Source organism: Petaurus breviceps, unplaced genomic scaffold (assembly GCF_028583685.1).
Source record: "Petaurus breviceps papuanus isolate PSGF00001 unplaced genomic scaffold, PetGlider_PUasm1.0 567, whole genome shotgun sequence".
Lineage (NCBI taxonomy): Eukaryota > Metazoa > Chordata > Mammalia > Diprotodontia > Petauridae > Petaurus > Petaurus breviceps.
The window spans coordinates 3,910,921-3,926,529 of NW_027186383.1; the positions used below are offsets into that span (position 1 = coordinate 3,910,921).

The 15,609-nt window shown below is 42.2% G+C and overlaps 1 long non-coding RNA gene across 1 annotated transcript; it reads left to right on the forward strand.

Moving 5' to 3' along the window:
* The first annotated feature begins 7,365 nt into the window (after positions 1-7,365).
* On the forward strand, positions 7,366-15,321 carry LOC138173140 (uncharacterized). The gene is made up of 3 exons (XR_011171334.1): positions 7,366-7,466; positions 7,914-8,074; positions 14,966-15,321. It is a non-coding gene; the product is annotated as an uncharacterized lncRNA (long non-coding RNA).
* The last annotated feature ends 288 nt before the right edge of the window (positions 15,322-15,609 follow it).

A 15,609-nucleotide genomic window follows, 5' to 3' on the forward strand; every position in this document is an offset into this window, starting at 1 on the left:
TCTCTCTCTCTCCACGAGGTGCTGCTTCCAAAAAGATCTTCCGCCTCTCTCTAGTGTCTCTCCAAATCTACGTCACCAGCTCCTCCCAGTTCAGGACTTTCTTTTCACATCAACAAGTCCATCCCACAGGTGGGATTAACAAGCTCTGGGTTTTAACACAATCAATTTGAAAACCAAGCCAATACAGGGGAATCTTTAATTGCCATTACTATCACAGTGGGTGCTCTATTTACTTCACCACCTAGACGCCCCTCCTTTTCTTTTCTTATTGCTATTGCTTGTACTTCAAAGCCTATATAAAATAATAGCAAGGTGAGTGGGCATCCTTGCTTTACTCCTGTATTTATTGAGAAGGTGTCTAGTGTATCCCCACTGCATAGGATGATTGCTTTTGGTTTTAGATAGATACTTTAATGATTTTTTTAAAATTTGTTCCTACACTCTTTAGGGTTTTTGGCCATAAATTGCTAATTGTACTTTCTCAAAAGCTATTTTTGTCACTAATGAAGCGATTTTATGGCTCCAGTGTTTTTGTTTTTAATGTAATTGTTTTCCCAGTGTTGTGCCATCTTTGCATTCTTGGTATAAATATAACTTGGTAATAAATAAATTCTCAGATGAATCACTTGGTCTCTTTGATAGGATTTTTAAAGATTTTTTTTTTCGAAAAAAAATTTTTAATGTTATTAGTCAGTAGTTTTTCTGTATTTTATCCTTTCTTTTGTTAGGTATTATAGTCATGTTTGTCCCCTTCAAGAATAAATAAATAAACAAACAACCAAATAAATGAATTTATAAATATATATGAAAGATTTTAGAAGGGTGTTTTCATTCCCTATTTTTGAAAATAATTCATGCAGTTTACTAATTGTTCTTTAAAAATATGATAAAATTCTCTCACAAACCATCAGGACCAGGAGTTGGTTTTGTTCGCTTCGCACTTTAAAGCAAGTTCTATTTCCATTTCTCAGATGGAATATTTACAGTCTGTGTTTGGTTTTCTCTTAGTTTGCATATTTTATATTTTTGAAAGTTCCCTTCTACTTCTTTTCTATCATCATTATTGTTAGAATAAAACTCTGTGCAGTGGGTTCTATCAATTCTTTTTATTTTGTTGATTTCATTTTCTGTTCTTTTTAAAGAAGATTTGGATTGGATTGAATTGTCTAGCACTTTGGGGTTTTATTTATCATTTCTATAGTATTTGGGTTACAGTTTATTGTTCTCTAATTTTAACATTTCTGGTGGTTATTTTAGGTTTGTTTATTTATTTACATATTCAGTTCCCTAAGCCTCTCTCTCTCTCTTTTATTTTGGTAATTTATGTTTGTAGGGATATGCTTTTCTCCCTAAGGGATGTTTTATATTTGTCCCAGAACTTTTTCTTTGTTGTTTCATCATGATTTTCTTCCACAGAAGTGTATGACTTTTTCTTTGATGAACTTATTATTTTGGATTTCATTGTTAAGTCTCCATTTGGGTCTGTCTTTTGTTTATGCTTCCTAAACTGATTACACTTTTTAATGAGCTATAATCTTTTGTGTTCACTATTTCTGACTTTTTATTTTTTATTTTTATTTATTTAGCTTTTTTTGGAGGGGGGAGGGCAGGGCAATTGGGGTTAAGTGACTTGCCCAAAGTCACTCAGCTAGTAAGCGTTAAGTGTTTGAGACTGGATTTGAATTCAGGTCCTCCTGACTTCAGGGCCAGTGCTCTATTCACTGTGCCACCTCAGTGCCCCATATTTCTGACTTTTTACTTTTGTTTGTGATATCTACATGCCTTAATATATGGTTAGTTTGGGTAAAAGTTCCTTGTGCTCAGAAATAAATATATTCTTTAGCAATGTCATTTCTCTCCAAATTTTCTTTTGTATTTTTTTAGACATCCAAAACTGAAGACAGATATTGAAATCTCCCACCACTATTCTTTTACTATCTCTATATATTTTTGTAGTTCATCTAATTTTTCCTTTATCAGTTTAGAAGTTAAGGCATTTGGAAGGCATCGTGTGTGTGCGTGTGTGTGTGTTCTTGTGCATGCATATGGTTCCTTTCAGCATAATATTTGTTTGTTTTTCTTTCTTTTTCTTTTTTTTGGAGGGCATTTGGGGTTAAATGACTTGCCCCAGGTTACAAGGCTAGTCAGTGTGTCAAGTGTCTGAGGCCAGATTTGAACTCAGGTCCTCCTGCCTCCAGGACTGGTGCTCTACTCATTGTGCCACCTAGCCGCCCCTGTTGTTGTTTTTTTAATTAATCTCTTGTCCTTTGGGGCATGTTTGTTTTTACATCATTGCAACCCTTACTTTTTTTGATTCATCTGATGCATAGTAATTATTTTTCCAGCCTTTCATTTTTATTATTTGTATACCTTTGTTTTTTGGGTGTGTTTCTTGTAAGTAACAGATTATGGAGGTTTTGTTTTCCTATACAATCTGTGACTTAAAAAAAATGATGGGATTATTTACTCTGTTCACAACTAAAGTGATAAAATTTAAGTTTCTATTTCCATCACTACTTCTGTTCCTATTTCTCTTTAATACTTTAATATTGTTTTTCAAGTGAGTCTTTCTTTTCCTTTTCCTTTATAAAGACTGTTCTTTGTTTCTTCAGTTATTTTCACTTAATCTGTTCTAAAATTACTCTATTCCCACTGACTCTCTTCTTCTCCACAACCTCTTTTCCCAATATACTACAAGACTTATGTTCCTTTGTTAAACTTTGTTATAGTTTGTTCTTTGTTATTGCTAGCTTTTGCCTTGATCCTCTAACTTGGCTTTGTTCCTCTGCTCTCACTTTTATTCACTCTCCCATTCTTTCTGTTAGTCCTACACAAACCCTGAGATTTCCAGAGGTGGAGTGTTGGGAGGTTTAGTCTGGGGTACTTCAGCCCTGTCTTTGACCTAGCGTTTAGATTTACCTGTTGCTTTTACCCTGGACTCGTTGCATACTTTTTAAAAGAAACACGTCTCTGAATTGTCTTTCTCTTTTTATTTTGTTGTTGTTGTCTTTGGTTGCTGTATTTGTTTACTGTTCTTACATATCTGTTATCTGGCATGTTTGAAAAGTAAATGGTCTTTACAAGTAATTGGTTTTCCTTCTAGGAATCCTTCAAATATACATTTTTCACTGAATATCCATCTTTTTCATTAACTATGAGATTCAAGTTTGCAGAGGACATCACATTTAATTGCATCCTGAGGTCCTTTACCCCTTCAGAACACCTTCTCCATTCTCTGCTGAAGTTGCTTGTAAGGACAGGATAGTCTTATGTTATCTGAATCTCCTTTCCTTATATCTGAATATCTTTCTATTGGTCACTTGAACAACTTGCTGTTTGACATTGATACTGTTAAATCGAATAACTGTCTTGGAGTATGCAGCACAGATTTGCTTGTGTTTGTTTTTGGTTTGCTTTGGTTTTTCCCCCTGAAGATGATCTGCTAGTTCTTTGGATGGGACTTTGTTTCTTTTTGTGTTCAGAAGTTCTGGGCAGATTTCTTGTATTATTTCTTGTGTTGTGATGTTCAGGTTTGTTGACTTTTATTCTTCTGAGAGACATATAATTCTTCAGTTATCTCTATATATCCTGTCTTTGAAATAACTAAGTTTTGCTTTTATTGAAAGCATAGTTTCTTTTAATATTATAACTTTTTGCTGTTCTTCCAGATTGTCCTTCACTTACACGTATGTGCATTCCCATTAGTTATACTCTCTTTTGTGTCTTTGGTTAGACTTGGTACTGTGCGTTCAAATTTTTCTCTTCTGCCAATTATTATTGTTAATATTTTTTGGAGGGAGAAGTCAAGGCATTTGGGGTTAAGTGACTTGACCAAAGTCTCACAGCTAGTTGTGTCAAATGTCTGAGGCAGATTTGAGCTCAGGTTCTCCTGACTCCAGGGCTGGTGCTTTAGTGCCACCTAGCTGCCCTGTCTGCTGTATGAGTCATATATTCTGCTTTCACAATTCTTACTTATAGGATCGTCTGCCTCATCAAGCATCAATTCATTTCCCTTTGTCTTGAACTATATGTTCATAGATATGTAGACTCTTTAAGCTAATTCATAGGCTGTCTTCCCTTCTCTCTTCCCTTATTGCTCACTTTCTGACTCCTTCTCCTTTGGCTATTTTACTAGGGGCTAGACTTCAGATTTGTTTCCACTTCCTCCCATTGCTGGGCAAATCATATTTCAATGGCCCAAGTCTCTGCCCCAAGTGACTTCTAGGAGGACAGAATTGGCTTTAGCCGGATGCTGGGCTCTTTCCCTCAGGCATGCCACTACACCCATGTGTCCTGCCCCATTTCCCCCTGTTCCTTAGTTCTTTGCCTAATTCTGTTTCAGCACAGTACACCAACACACTGCTGTCTCAGCACAGCAGGCTTCTGCCTTTTGGTTTTCCACCACTGGGGCAAGGTAGGGTGGGGCTGAGTTGAGTTCTGTTGCAAGCCATTGGAGGATTGCATTGCCATACCCAGTCATGGGGGGAAGCAGGAGATGGGGAGCTGAGTGAGCACATTAGGGTTTAGGGATTAGCCTTCTCTGCTCATTGGATTTTTACTTTATTAAGATTTTTGGTTGTGGAGGCAGCTTTTCCTCTTGTGTATAATTCCTAATGTGGAAAGGTTGGAAAGATTATGAGGAAATGACTATTCCCCCACATCTTCTCATCCAGGTGACCCTGAGCTTTCATTCTAATGGGGGACACAGCACATCTAGGGATGTGATGACTTTTACATAAAATGATTGGGTTATGAGACAAATTAATAATGGTTTTCCTACCTTTGTCACTCTATCCATGTTATCCCAGCTAGCGGCTGGTGCAGAACCCTGGGGATCTGAGGAGTTCTTTTACAAGTAACATTCCAAAAGCTCCAGGTACCCGAAAAGCAGTTCAGGAAGTGAAAATCCATTAAAAGTTGTTGGACCTTAGGTTAAAAGCAGTCTACTGACGTCCTAAAAAAAATCACTTTGAAACTTTTTCTTCACCAAAGCATGCACAGCTGGGGCGCCTATCAATCCACCCACGGATAAAATTAACCTCAACTGCCTGGGGTCCAGCTTCCTTCCTTTGCTACAACAATTCTGACTGACCTTTGGGGAGTGAGTGAGTGAGTGTGTGTGTGTATGTATGAGCATGTGTGTATATGTGTGTGTGTATTTGTGAGTATGTGTGTGAGTGTGTGGGTTACCCATGCCTCTCCTGGTCCACAGTGTATGTGAATAAATAAAATTAACCTCAGCTGCCTGGGGTCTGGCTTCCTTCCTTTGCTCAACGATTCTGATTGACCTTTGGGGAGTGAGTGAGTGAGTGAGTGAGTGAGTGAGTGAGTGTGTGTGAATGTGTGAGTGTGTGTATGTGAGTGTGTGTGTATGTGTGAGTGTGTGTGGGTAACCCATGCCTCTCCAGGGCCACAGTGTACATGAATGTTGCAGAGCTCAAGCCCTGGTCAGCTTCTTGGAAGCTTCTCAGACCACCAGCACCGACCACTGGGAAGGGAACCCAAATAGGGCAATCATGTGACTTCTGCTTTAAATGTAGCACACTCTTCTAAAATAAGCAGAGCCCAGCAGGAGTTCACAGCTTCATGTAAAATCCTCTTCTTTCTACTTATTTGCATTTTGAGTATCAGAAGCAGCACAGAATAGTGGTTAGAAAAGTTGCTTCAGAGCCAGGAAAGTGCTGTCTTTGATATAGACTGACCAAGTGACCCTGGGCAAGCCATTAGGCATCTTAGTGCTCTAGGCAACTATACATTTCAGAAGAGTCACCTATGCCCATAGAGAAGGGGGCATTTCCTCCCCAGGGAGTTCTCCATGTCAGTGGAATCCCATCACATATTGAAATATGCCGGCATAGAGAAACATTGGTGCTGCCAAGATGAAATTTGTAATGAAAACATTCTTCAGTCTTCTTGGCGACCCTGCTCCGGGTTCCCGTTTCTTGTGCCTTTCGTTTATGATCCACCTTGACCATTGAATGCTAACTGAAGACTCTCAGTATCCCAATCTTTTGTGCTGCTCATTGTGTCCAACTCTTCCTTGGCCCCACGTGGGCTTTTCTTGGCAAAGATCCTAGAGTAGTTTGCCCTTTCCTTCTACAGTGGATTAAAGCAAACAGAGGTAAAGTGACTTGCCCAGGGTCACACAGCTAGAGACTGAGACTGAATTTGAACTCAGGTATTCCTAACTCAGGCCCAGGCTTTAGCTACCTAGCTATGCCCCCTTCCCACAACCTTCTGAGTTTCTTCCAAAGCTCAGCTCGTGTCAGACCCTCCCCCCTTCCCCAAATTACCTTGTATGTGTTTCTCTGTACGTTCCCTCCCTGACAGGACACTGAGAATTTGGATTCGGGTGCCCAAGCCTAGTGCCTGGTACCCTGCAAAGCAGCATAGCGGGTGCTGAGTGGCTGCTTTCTGATGGATGAGCTGAGCGGGCCAGCTCCTTGAGCCCAGAGTCCCACACTGAGTCTCTCCTGGCTGGCTCGTTCCTCTTGCTGCTGCCACCCCACCTCAAGGTGGCACAGGCTTGGTGCCTATTTTCTGTTTCTCTTTCAATCCCACCTTCAAATACTATAGACAACAAAAATCTGGCTTCTAAGTTACATTCCCCAGAGAACAGAAGATGTAAAAATTCATGAATGAATCAGTAAGATAAAGGAATTTAAAATTTCATAGTTTTATGATTTAAAGCTAGAAGGGGCCTCAATGGGTTAGTCCAATTCCTTTATTGATGAGGAAACTGAGGCCCAGGGAGGTTAAGGGATTTGTTCCAGCTCATGCAGGTAGCAAGTAATATAGGTAGAATTCAAACACAGGTCTTCTTATTACAAATCCAGAGTTGTTTTTTTTTTTTTCTGTTTACATGTATCAGCGAGGTCCCCAGGCCCAGCCCAGATGGCCCTAAATTTCCTAATCCTTCTGTCCTAAGGTTCCTCCAACATGGCCTTCTGGATTTCTGTTTGCTAGGAAGAACACAAGAAAGAATCTGGCTCCTTCCTGGACCCCGGAATGACATCCTGCAGGAAAAGCCAAGCCAAATCTGACATCTTCTGGCTGGGACCTATGTGGTTGGTTCATTCTATCTGCCTACTGGCTCCCTCCTTTCTGTGTAAAGGGGATACCCACACTTGTTTGGCCTAAGTCACAGTGGGGTTGTGGGCAAAACGTTTCCTAAACCTTAGAGGGCCAAAGAAATGGGAGTGGAACAGCGCCCCAGAGGCCACGTTCCAAACACACTCATCTCAGCTAAACTGAAATGCAGCTTCATTGACTCAGGATCTAATTTCACCTCCCCACACCAGGAGATAAATGAGAAATACAGTCAAAGAATGGAAGAGTAACCCTGTCACTTTTAAATCACAAGCATCCCATAAGGTCACCAAATCCGGGCACAGCAGATGAGCTCGAAGGGGCCTCTGAGACCATGGAATCCAGCCTGTCTCTGACCAAGAATCTCCACATCCCCAGTGAGTGACCAGCCAACCTTTGCCTCAAGCCCTGCAGTGAGGGGAAGTTCACCCCAGCCTACGGTGGGAGGTAGGGCCCTGAACGGTAATGGGGACACTGAAAGCCCAGCCTCAGAGTCCCCTCCAGTGCTGAGAGTCCATCCAGCACTTGTCAGGAATGTTGCAGAAGGAAGTCCTTCTTCCGGTGCTGGTGAGACCAGACGCTTCTGAGGTCTCAGGCTATATCACTGAAAGTCCTCAGGTACCCGCCACATTCCTTTGTCAGGGATGATGGATTTACTAGATGTTCTCTGGTATCCTTTGGTTCCATATGTTGCAATGAAAGAATATTGGGTGAGGGAGAAGAAAGTAGAGTTGGGGGAAGAAAGAAAGAGGGTACAGAGGGAAAGGTGGAACATACCTGGAAGGGAACTTGGAGAAGATCCATTGTACACCATTCTTTCACAGATGAGGAAACAGATGGAGAGATGAAAAGTGACTTAACCTTGAATCCAACTGGCAACCAAGGGGCCATCCAGCCTCTCCTTCCCTCCACGGTCAGCTTCCTCATGTCCTGTGTGTACTCTACACCTGCCTGCTTCTCTGTAGGTCATCTTCACTTTAATAGTGTAAGCATCTTGAGACCAGAGGCTGTTCTGGTCTTCCCCTATGCCTTGAGGTCTTACCACAATGCTTGCCACAAACTAGTCACTCACTGAATGCAGGGCTGTTTGTGGATCACACCAACTCCTTGTTCCTGTTCTGGAGAGTTGTTACAATACCCCCCCCCCATGTGGAACCCGAATGTGCCCCTGTAACTTCTGCCCACCGCTTCTAATGGACACTGGGGGGGGCATTGAAAGCTGACTGCAAATATGCAAGGAATATGAGATAAAACCATGGAGCCAATCTGTGTGTTTAAATGATCAATTGCCCCAAGTCTAGTTATGTTCTAAATTGTGGGTCCAGCTGCTGAGGGCTCAGAACCAAGAGGTCAACAGTGGTGAGTGGGACAACAGGACACTTAGCAGAGAAGACATGAATTGGGGTGAGGGGAGGAGGAAGAGTGTTAGGGAGAGGGTCTCTAGGTGGTGCCATAGTGCACATAGCACCTGGCCTGGAGTCAGAAAGACTCATCTTTCTGAGTTCAAATATGGCCTCAGACATTACTAGCTGTGTGGCCCTGGGAAAATCACTTAACCCTGTTGCCTTAGTTTCCTCATCTGTCAGATGAGGCCACAAAGAATCAGATTCCACTGGAAGCAGCTAAACAACAAAATACAATTGAACCTGAGTCAGGTCTGGACCTGAAGTCTGTAAGTGAAGTTTGAAAAATATGTAGCAAGCATACTCTGGCCCTCTTGGCCAGACCCAGGCTGGGAGCATCTCCCCTCAAGGCTCCAGCATAGGCCAGAAGGGCTGTGGGATCTGTTTTTTGTCATCAACTTGAGCCCTCCTCAGCTGTATTCATCCACATTGTTTGAAGTCAGCCGCTGGCACATCCATTCCATTTAACTGCTAATTTTACAGAGGGCTATTCAGTTCAAAGATATAGAAATATTAACATCTCCCCCAACAACTAGGTGGTAATCTTCTGTAAGTCACTTCACTGGTTGTGATGGGAAAAGGGAGAGACGTTTGCCACTGTGGGGCACAGCCCCAGGCTGCCCGTGCCAGATCTGGCTGGGGTCTAAGCAGCGGGAAGGAAGGGGCGATGATGTAGAAAGCTGACATTATCAAGAACACGTGGCGGAGGGTTTTGCTGACAAGATCTCCCTTTAGTGACAGGATTCCTGTGCTTTGAATGGGGCCCCTGCAGCAAACAGGTGCAAGTCCCAGACAGATGAGGCTTTGGAGAGTGGGAATGGCGCCGTTCAGGCTGGGATGACTTCTCTGAGAATCTCCACCTGCCCTTTTCTTAACGAGGCATCTGCTCTTTGGCTCTGGAATGCAAAGTATCTCATTTTGGAGCCAAACCTCTTTGGCCAAACTGGGGTTAGGTGCCACAGGACCCTTCTGTGCTGGAAATTCTGTGTGTGAGCCTAGTATGTTTGTGTGCATGTGTGTATAAATGTGCATGTGTATGGTATGTGTGTATATGCATGAAAGTGTGTGTATGTCTTTGGACAGAGGAAGGGCTGGAGATTTGCCTCCAAGGTGGCCTCTACTGTCTCACTCAGCCCCCAGCACTCTCCAGCTCAGCCTGTCCATCAGAGGAGGCTACAGCAGAACTAGATTTTGCCCAGGGGTCTAGCCCCTTTGTCACTGCAGCCTGGTGTGACACCTGCAGGCCCTGCCTGACTGCCTTTCCTGGGAGCAGAGCATCTTCATGTTCATCAGAACGTGGATCGGGCTGGACACCTTTTAGACACCTTCCTCCTACCACAGGTCTTCCTTTCTTCGTGAAAAGCGCCCCCACTTCCTTCAACCGATCCCCCAGCATTATGGCACGAACTCCAGACAATCTGCTTCCTTCTGCTTTTTGGCAGCTGGATGTTCTCTGGCATATCAAGTCCCCCCCCAAATGGGGTTCTCAGAGATGAAACAATGCTCCAGACATTCTATGTTCAGGGCAGAAGGTAGAGGGACTTACCACCCCATGGGTCCTGGACAACATATCTTTTAATTAAGCCTGTGTTCCCCTTGTATTTCCTTGTTGCCATGTGAGACTTGATTGCTAATGAGCTTGTGGCTCACTATAATTTGCTTTTTTTTTTTACCACCCCCCCCACCCCACAAGTGGCTTCCTAACTCTCACTCCCTCATCATGTACTTGGGAGAGTTTTAAATTCAAGTGTAAGCCTTGACATTTATCCATGTTAAATTTTTCTTCAAGAGTTTCTAATATCTGTAAGAAATGCGTTAAATGAACAAGATTCTGCCTTCACCTGAGAAAGGCATCCTCAAGAAATGTTTTCTTGAGTCAGTCATTCATTAGTTTACCCAATCCCTGTAAGTGGTGCTGAAACAGGTGATTTGAGTCCAATTCAGCCTGGAAGGCATTCTGCCATTGATTTCTTGCTCAACAGCAGCTGTGGCAGCAGCATAAAAGGGAAGCTGTTTTAGCTGCTGCAATGATCAGGTAGTCTTCCTGCTCAAAGATGATAAGAAGAATGCCAGCAGTGAGTACCATGATGAGGAGGTCGAAGATGCTTGATGTATCTGTTCTCCTGTGAGCCCCTGTGTTAGCTATGGGAGCAGGAATCTTGCTTATCCTGGGTCACATGGCAACATATTCAAAGAAAAATCCAATTTCTGCCTTGGCCATTAAAGTCAGAGGCAGCATTTGTCAGGCTAAGGGCCAGGACCTCTTCAGAGTGTTGGACGTCTCTTCTGAATCTCCGGTATTTCCTCAGGTGGCTCGATTCTCTTTAGTCTTTGAAGCATGCTGCCATACCCACAGTAATACTGGGAAATGGACAGCCCGCCTCCCCCTGTTTATTCATCTGTAAAATGGCCCTGCTGGGGCATCTGTCTTTGGAGTGCTGTCAAGGCCAGAGAGGTAATTCCTGTGACTCTCTTTGATCTTCTCTGAAAGGTCACTACACAAATGCCAGCAGGTGTTCTGCCTTTATTGGTCCTTTAATACCAATATCTGACATGGATAATGGAGTTCTGAGACTTTTAAAGCACTTTCTAACCATTGTCAGCCCGTGTTTTCTCCATTCCAGGCTTCCTCCTGCTCACTCTCATCAGAAGTTGGGCTCTGCCCATGGGATTACCCAGGTCCTACCAGTAGACCTTTGTTTTAGTTTGCTCCCAACCCAGGCCAGTACACGTTCTTCCCAGGCATTTCAAAACCAGGCTCCAAGGCTCCTTTTAACTCCATTAGAAAGGTTTCAATTTTGAATTTGAATCTTTCTATTTTGATATCTCCTCTATTCAAACATCAACATCTTTAGGGCAGAGACTAGCTTGCCTATGTTGGTACCACGAGCACTCAGCATGGTGTCTGGCCCATAGTATGTGCTTAATAAATGCCTTTTTCATTCATTTTTAATATTAAATTTTATGTTTATTTTTAGTTTACATCATTCATTTCCACAAGATTTTGAGTAACAAATTTTCTTCCCATCTTTCCCCTACCCACCACCCCAAAACAGTGACCACACTGAATACCCCCTCCCCCAACCTGCTCTCTCTTACATCCTCCCCCATCACCCCTCCAACTTTCCAGTAGGGCAAGATGGATCTCCATGTCCCAGTGCCTGTATATCTTATTTCCTAGTTGTATGTAAAAAAAAAAATAATAAGATGTATATATATATTAAAGCAATAGGGGTTAAGTAACTTGCTCAAGGTTACATGGCCAGTTATTTCTGGGTGTGGTGCTAAGTATCCGAGCCCGGGTTTGATCCCCGGGTCATCCCGACATTGGAGCCAGTGCTCTTACTCACTGAGCCACCTGGCCGCCCCAATGTATATATTTTTAAACATTTGATTTTAAAACTTTGAATTCCAGATTCTTTTCCTTCCTCCATCATCACCCACCCTTACTGGGAAGATAAGCAATTCAATATAGGTTGTACATGTGGAGCTATGCAAAACATTTCCATAGTGGATATATTGTGAAAGACTAACTGTATTTCCCTCCATCCTATCCTGTCCCCCACTTGTTCTCTTCACTATTTTAACCCTGTCCCTTTTCAAAAGTGAGTGCTTCCAACTTCCCTTTCCCCCAACCTGCCCTCCATCCTCCCCCCTTCTCATCTCCTTCCCCCCTACTCTTTTATAGGGTGAGATACCCTATTTAGTGTGTATGTCATTCCATCCCTAAGCCAAATTCAATGAGAGTAAGGTTGACTCATTCCCTTTTGCCTTCCTGTTCTTCCCCTTCATTGTAACAGTTTTCCCTTCAATCTTTTATATGAGATAATTTACCCCATTCTGTCTCTCCCCATTTCCTCTCATTATATTCCTCTCTCACCTCTCAATTTCACCTTCTAAGTATCATCCCTTCCTATTCAATTAGTTCTGTGCCCTCTGTGTATACCTGTACACATATATACACACACTCACATATGTATTCATATGCCCATATATCCTCCTATATACACATATATGTATGTGTATATACATATGTGTATATGTATGTATACACACACATTTCTATTCCCTTCAACTATTCTCATACTGAGAAAAGTTTCATAAGTTACAATTATCGTTTTTCCATGTAGGAATGTTAATAGTTCAACTTTGATAAGTTCCTTATGATTTCTTTTCCTGTTTACCTTCTCATGCTTCTCTTGCTTCTTGTATCTGAATGTCAAATTTTCTATTCAACTCTGGTTTTTTCATCATGAATGCTTGAAAGTCCCCTATTCCATTTAATGACCATATTTTCCCCTGACATGATACTCAGTTTTGCTGGGTAGGTGGTTCTTGTTTTTAATCCCAGCTCCTTTGAATTCTGGAATATCATAGTCCAATCCCTTTGATCCTTCAGTGTAGAAGCTGCCAGATCCTGTGTTGTCCTGATTGGGTTTCTACAATATTCAAATTGTTTCTTCCTGGCTGCTTGTAATATTTTCTCCTTGATCTGGGAACTCCAGAACCTGGCTATAATATTTCTAGGAGTTTTCTTTTTGGGATCTTTTTCAGGAGGTAATTGATGAATTCTTTCAACCTCTATTTTCCCTCTGGTTCTAAAACATCGGGGCAATTTTCCTTGAGAGTTTCTTGAAGGATGATTTCTATGTTCTTTTTTTTATCATGGCTTTCTAGTAGTCCAATAATTTTTAAATTATCTCTCCTGGATCTCTTTTCTAGGTCAGTGGTTTTTCCAATGAGATATTTCACATCGCTTTCTATTTTTTTCATTTGTTTGGATCTGTTTAATAGTATACTGATTTCTCATAAAGTCACTAGCTTCCATTTGCTCCAATCTAATTCTGAAGGAGTTATTCTCTTCAGTGAGCTTTTGAGATTCTTTTTCCATCTGACCAGTTTGACTTTTTAAGGTATTCTTCTCCTCATTGGCTTTTTGAGCCTCTTTTGCCATTTGGGTGAGTCTGTTTTTTAAGGTATTATTATCTTCAGTCAGGTTGTTAACTCTCTTTTCATGATTTTCTTGCATGATTCTCATTTTTTTTCCCAATTTTTCCTTCACTTCTCTTCTTTGGTTTTCAAAATCCTTCTTAAGCTCCTCTGTGGCCTATAAGCAGTTCATATTTTTCTTGGAAGCTATTGGTGCAGGAGTTCTGACTTTGTTGTCTTCCTCCTGTTCCATGCTTTGATCCTTTTTGTCCCTAAAAAAGGAGTCCAAAGTCAGATTGCTCTGCTTGCTTTGTTTCCTTTGCTTGGTTATGTTGAATTCAATTACTTGACTTTTGAGCTTTTTGCCACAGTAGAACTCTGCTACCAGAGAGGGGAGCTTTGCCTCAAAATGCTAGGGTTTTCTTAGTTGCCAGAGCTATTAGTTGGCTGCCCTCTCTGAAGCCTTCACTCTCTGGCTCACTGTTCACACACCCAAGGACCTCCACCCAGGACAGTGATCCTGATCCAAGCAGGTTAAAGCAAAAGTGATTGCCCCTCAGAATGGTTGCTTTGTCCCCCTGCAATCTGCAGGCCAGGAGATCTGAAGCAGCCACGCAGCTGTAGCCACCATACCTCAGCCACTTCTCCCTCTGGGGGATAGAGGCCAGACCGCACTCCTGAAACCCCTGTTCCCAAAATCCACTGACCTCTCAATTTGTTTTTGGCATTTATGGGTTGATAATTCTGGAAACCACCATAGCTGCTGGTGATCTACTCTCCCGACTTCCCTCTAGCCCCCCATTCATTTTTTAATTGTATTTTTTTCAATTTAACAAAAATGTATAACCATAACCCTTGTCCCAAAGCCTATTGATTTGAATCTCTCCTCATTGATGGAATTGAATGCCCCGCACCAAAGACAGAGCAGAGTTGTAGAGAGTGGGAGACCTCCAGTCTTCTTGAGTTCTCTTCAGGACTCAATGATTGAGTTGTTTTAGGCACTCTTGGCTTCCAGCATCCAGAGGAAAGATGGAAGAGGCCAATCCATTTCAGGCTGTGGAAGGAAGGGACTCTGGAAAGACCTGAGAAGAGTAGCAGTCTCTACCGTGTTCCTATTCCCAGCTTGTGTCACTAGAAACTTCAGGGAGTGTTCCCTTGGGTGAGGTCTCTGACTCTCTCTCTCTCGGTTGCTTCCAGTGGGAGAGTTCCTTCTCTCTCTGTTGTCTATGTATTTTCTTGTGTATACCTTCTCTTATTTCTGTCTTGCTGTGATTTGGATAGTGTTTCTTTACTATTTGCTATGTGTCTTTATTGTGGATTCAGTATTTCGTGGGAAAGGATCCAAGCCTTGGATGTAAAACATGGGGCCCCACTCCCACCTAACAATGACCAAATGACCAGAAGTTATCTTGAATTTGATCATATGCCCTTGATTGAGAATATTTAAGGGAACAGTTAGAGGTCATTCTAGCCCAGGTTACCCTCTCTCTGAGGAAAGTAGAATGGTGGCATCTGATCCCTACCTCCACTTTCTGTCTTTGCAGGAATGGAAGTCTCCCTTGCAGAAGACAATGGGGAGAAGAGGCTTGAGATGTCCCATCTGCCTCCCTTTGAGCCACTCATCAGCAGCCCTCTATACACATGGGGCCCTCTCTATTATGTGTGGGACTCTACATGACAAAGACCCACAATCAAAGAAAGCAGAGCCCCACATTAGCCCCATCCAAAAATGAATGTCCCATTGAATATCTGGAGAACAGTTATTCTGCTGGGAGAGTGGGTGGCATGTGGAACATATCAGGCCTCTGGTATTGTGCTGTCCTCTCCAGTCATAATGTAAATTTCCTGAGGGCAGGAACTATTGTATTTGTGCAGTGTCTGGTCCAAAATAAAAGGCCCCAATAAATGTTGTTGGCTTTTGTTTTTATTCAATCTGTCCTCCATTTTGCAATGTAAATATTTTCATCAAAATCTGACATCACTGTATCAAGATTCTTTTCTTTTGTCAATGGCATATCAGTGTATTATTGGAATCATAAGATAACTTGACTCTTTTAATCTCAGCTTACAGGAATTTGGTTGTTTTTTAAACCAAGCCTCCTAATTCCCTTCCCTGTATCAGAGACAGAGAGAGGTGTGGGGGGGGGGGGGACAGTAGGGAAGATTATGAAATGAAACAGAATGAGAG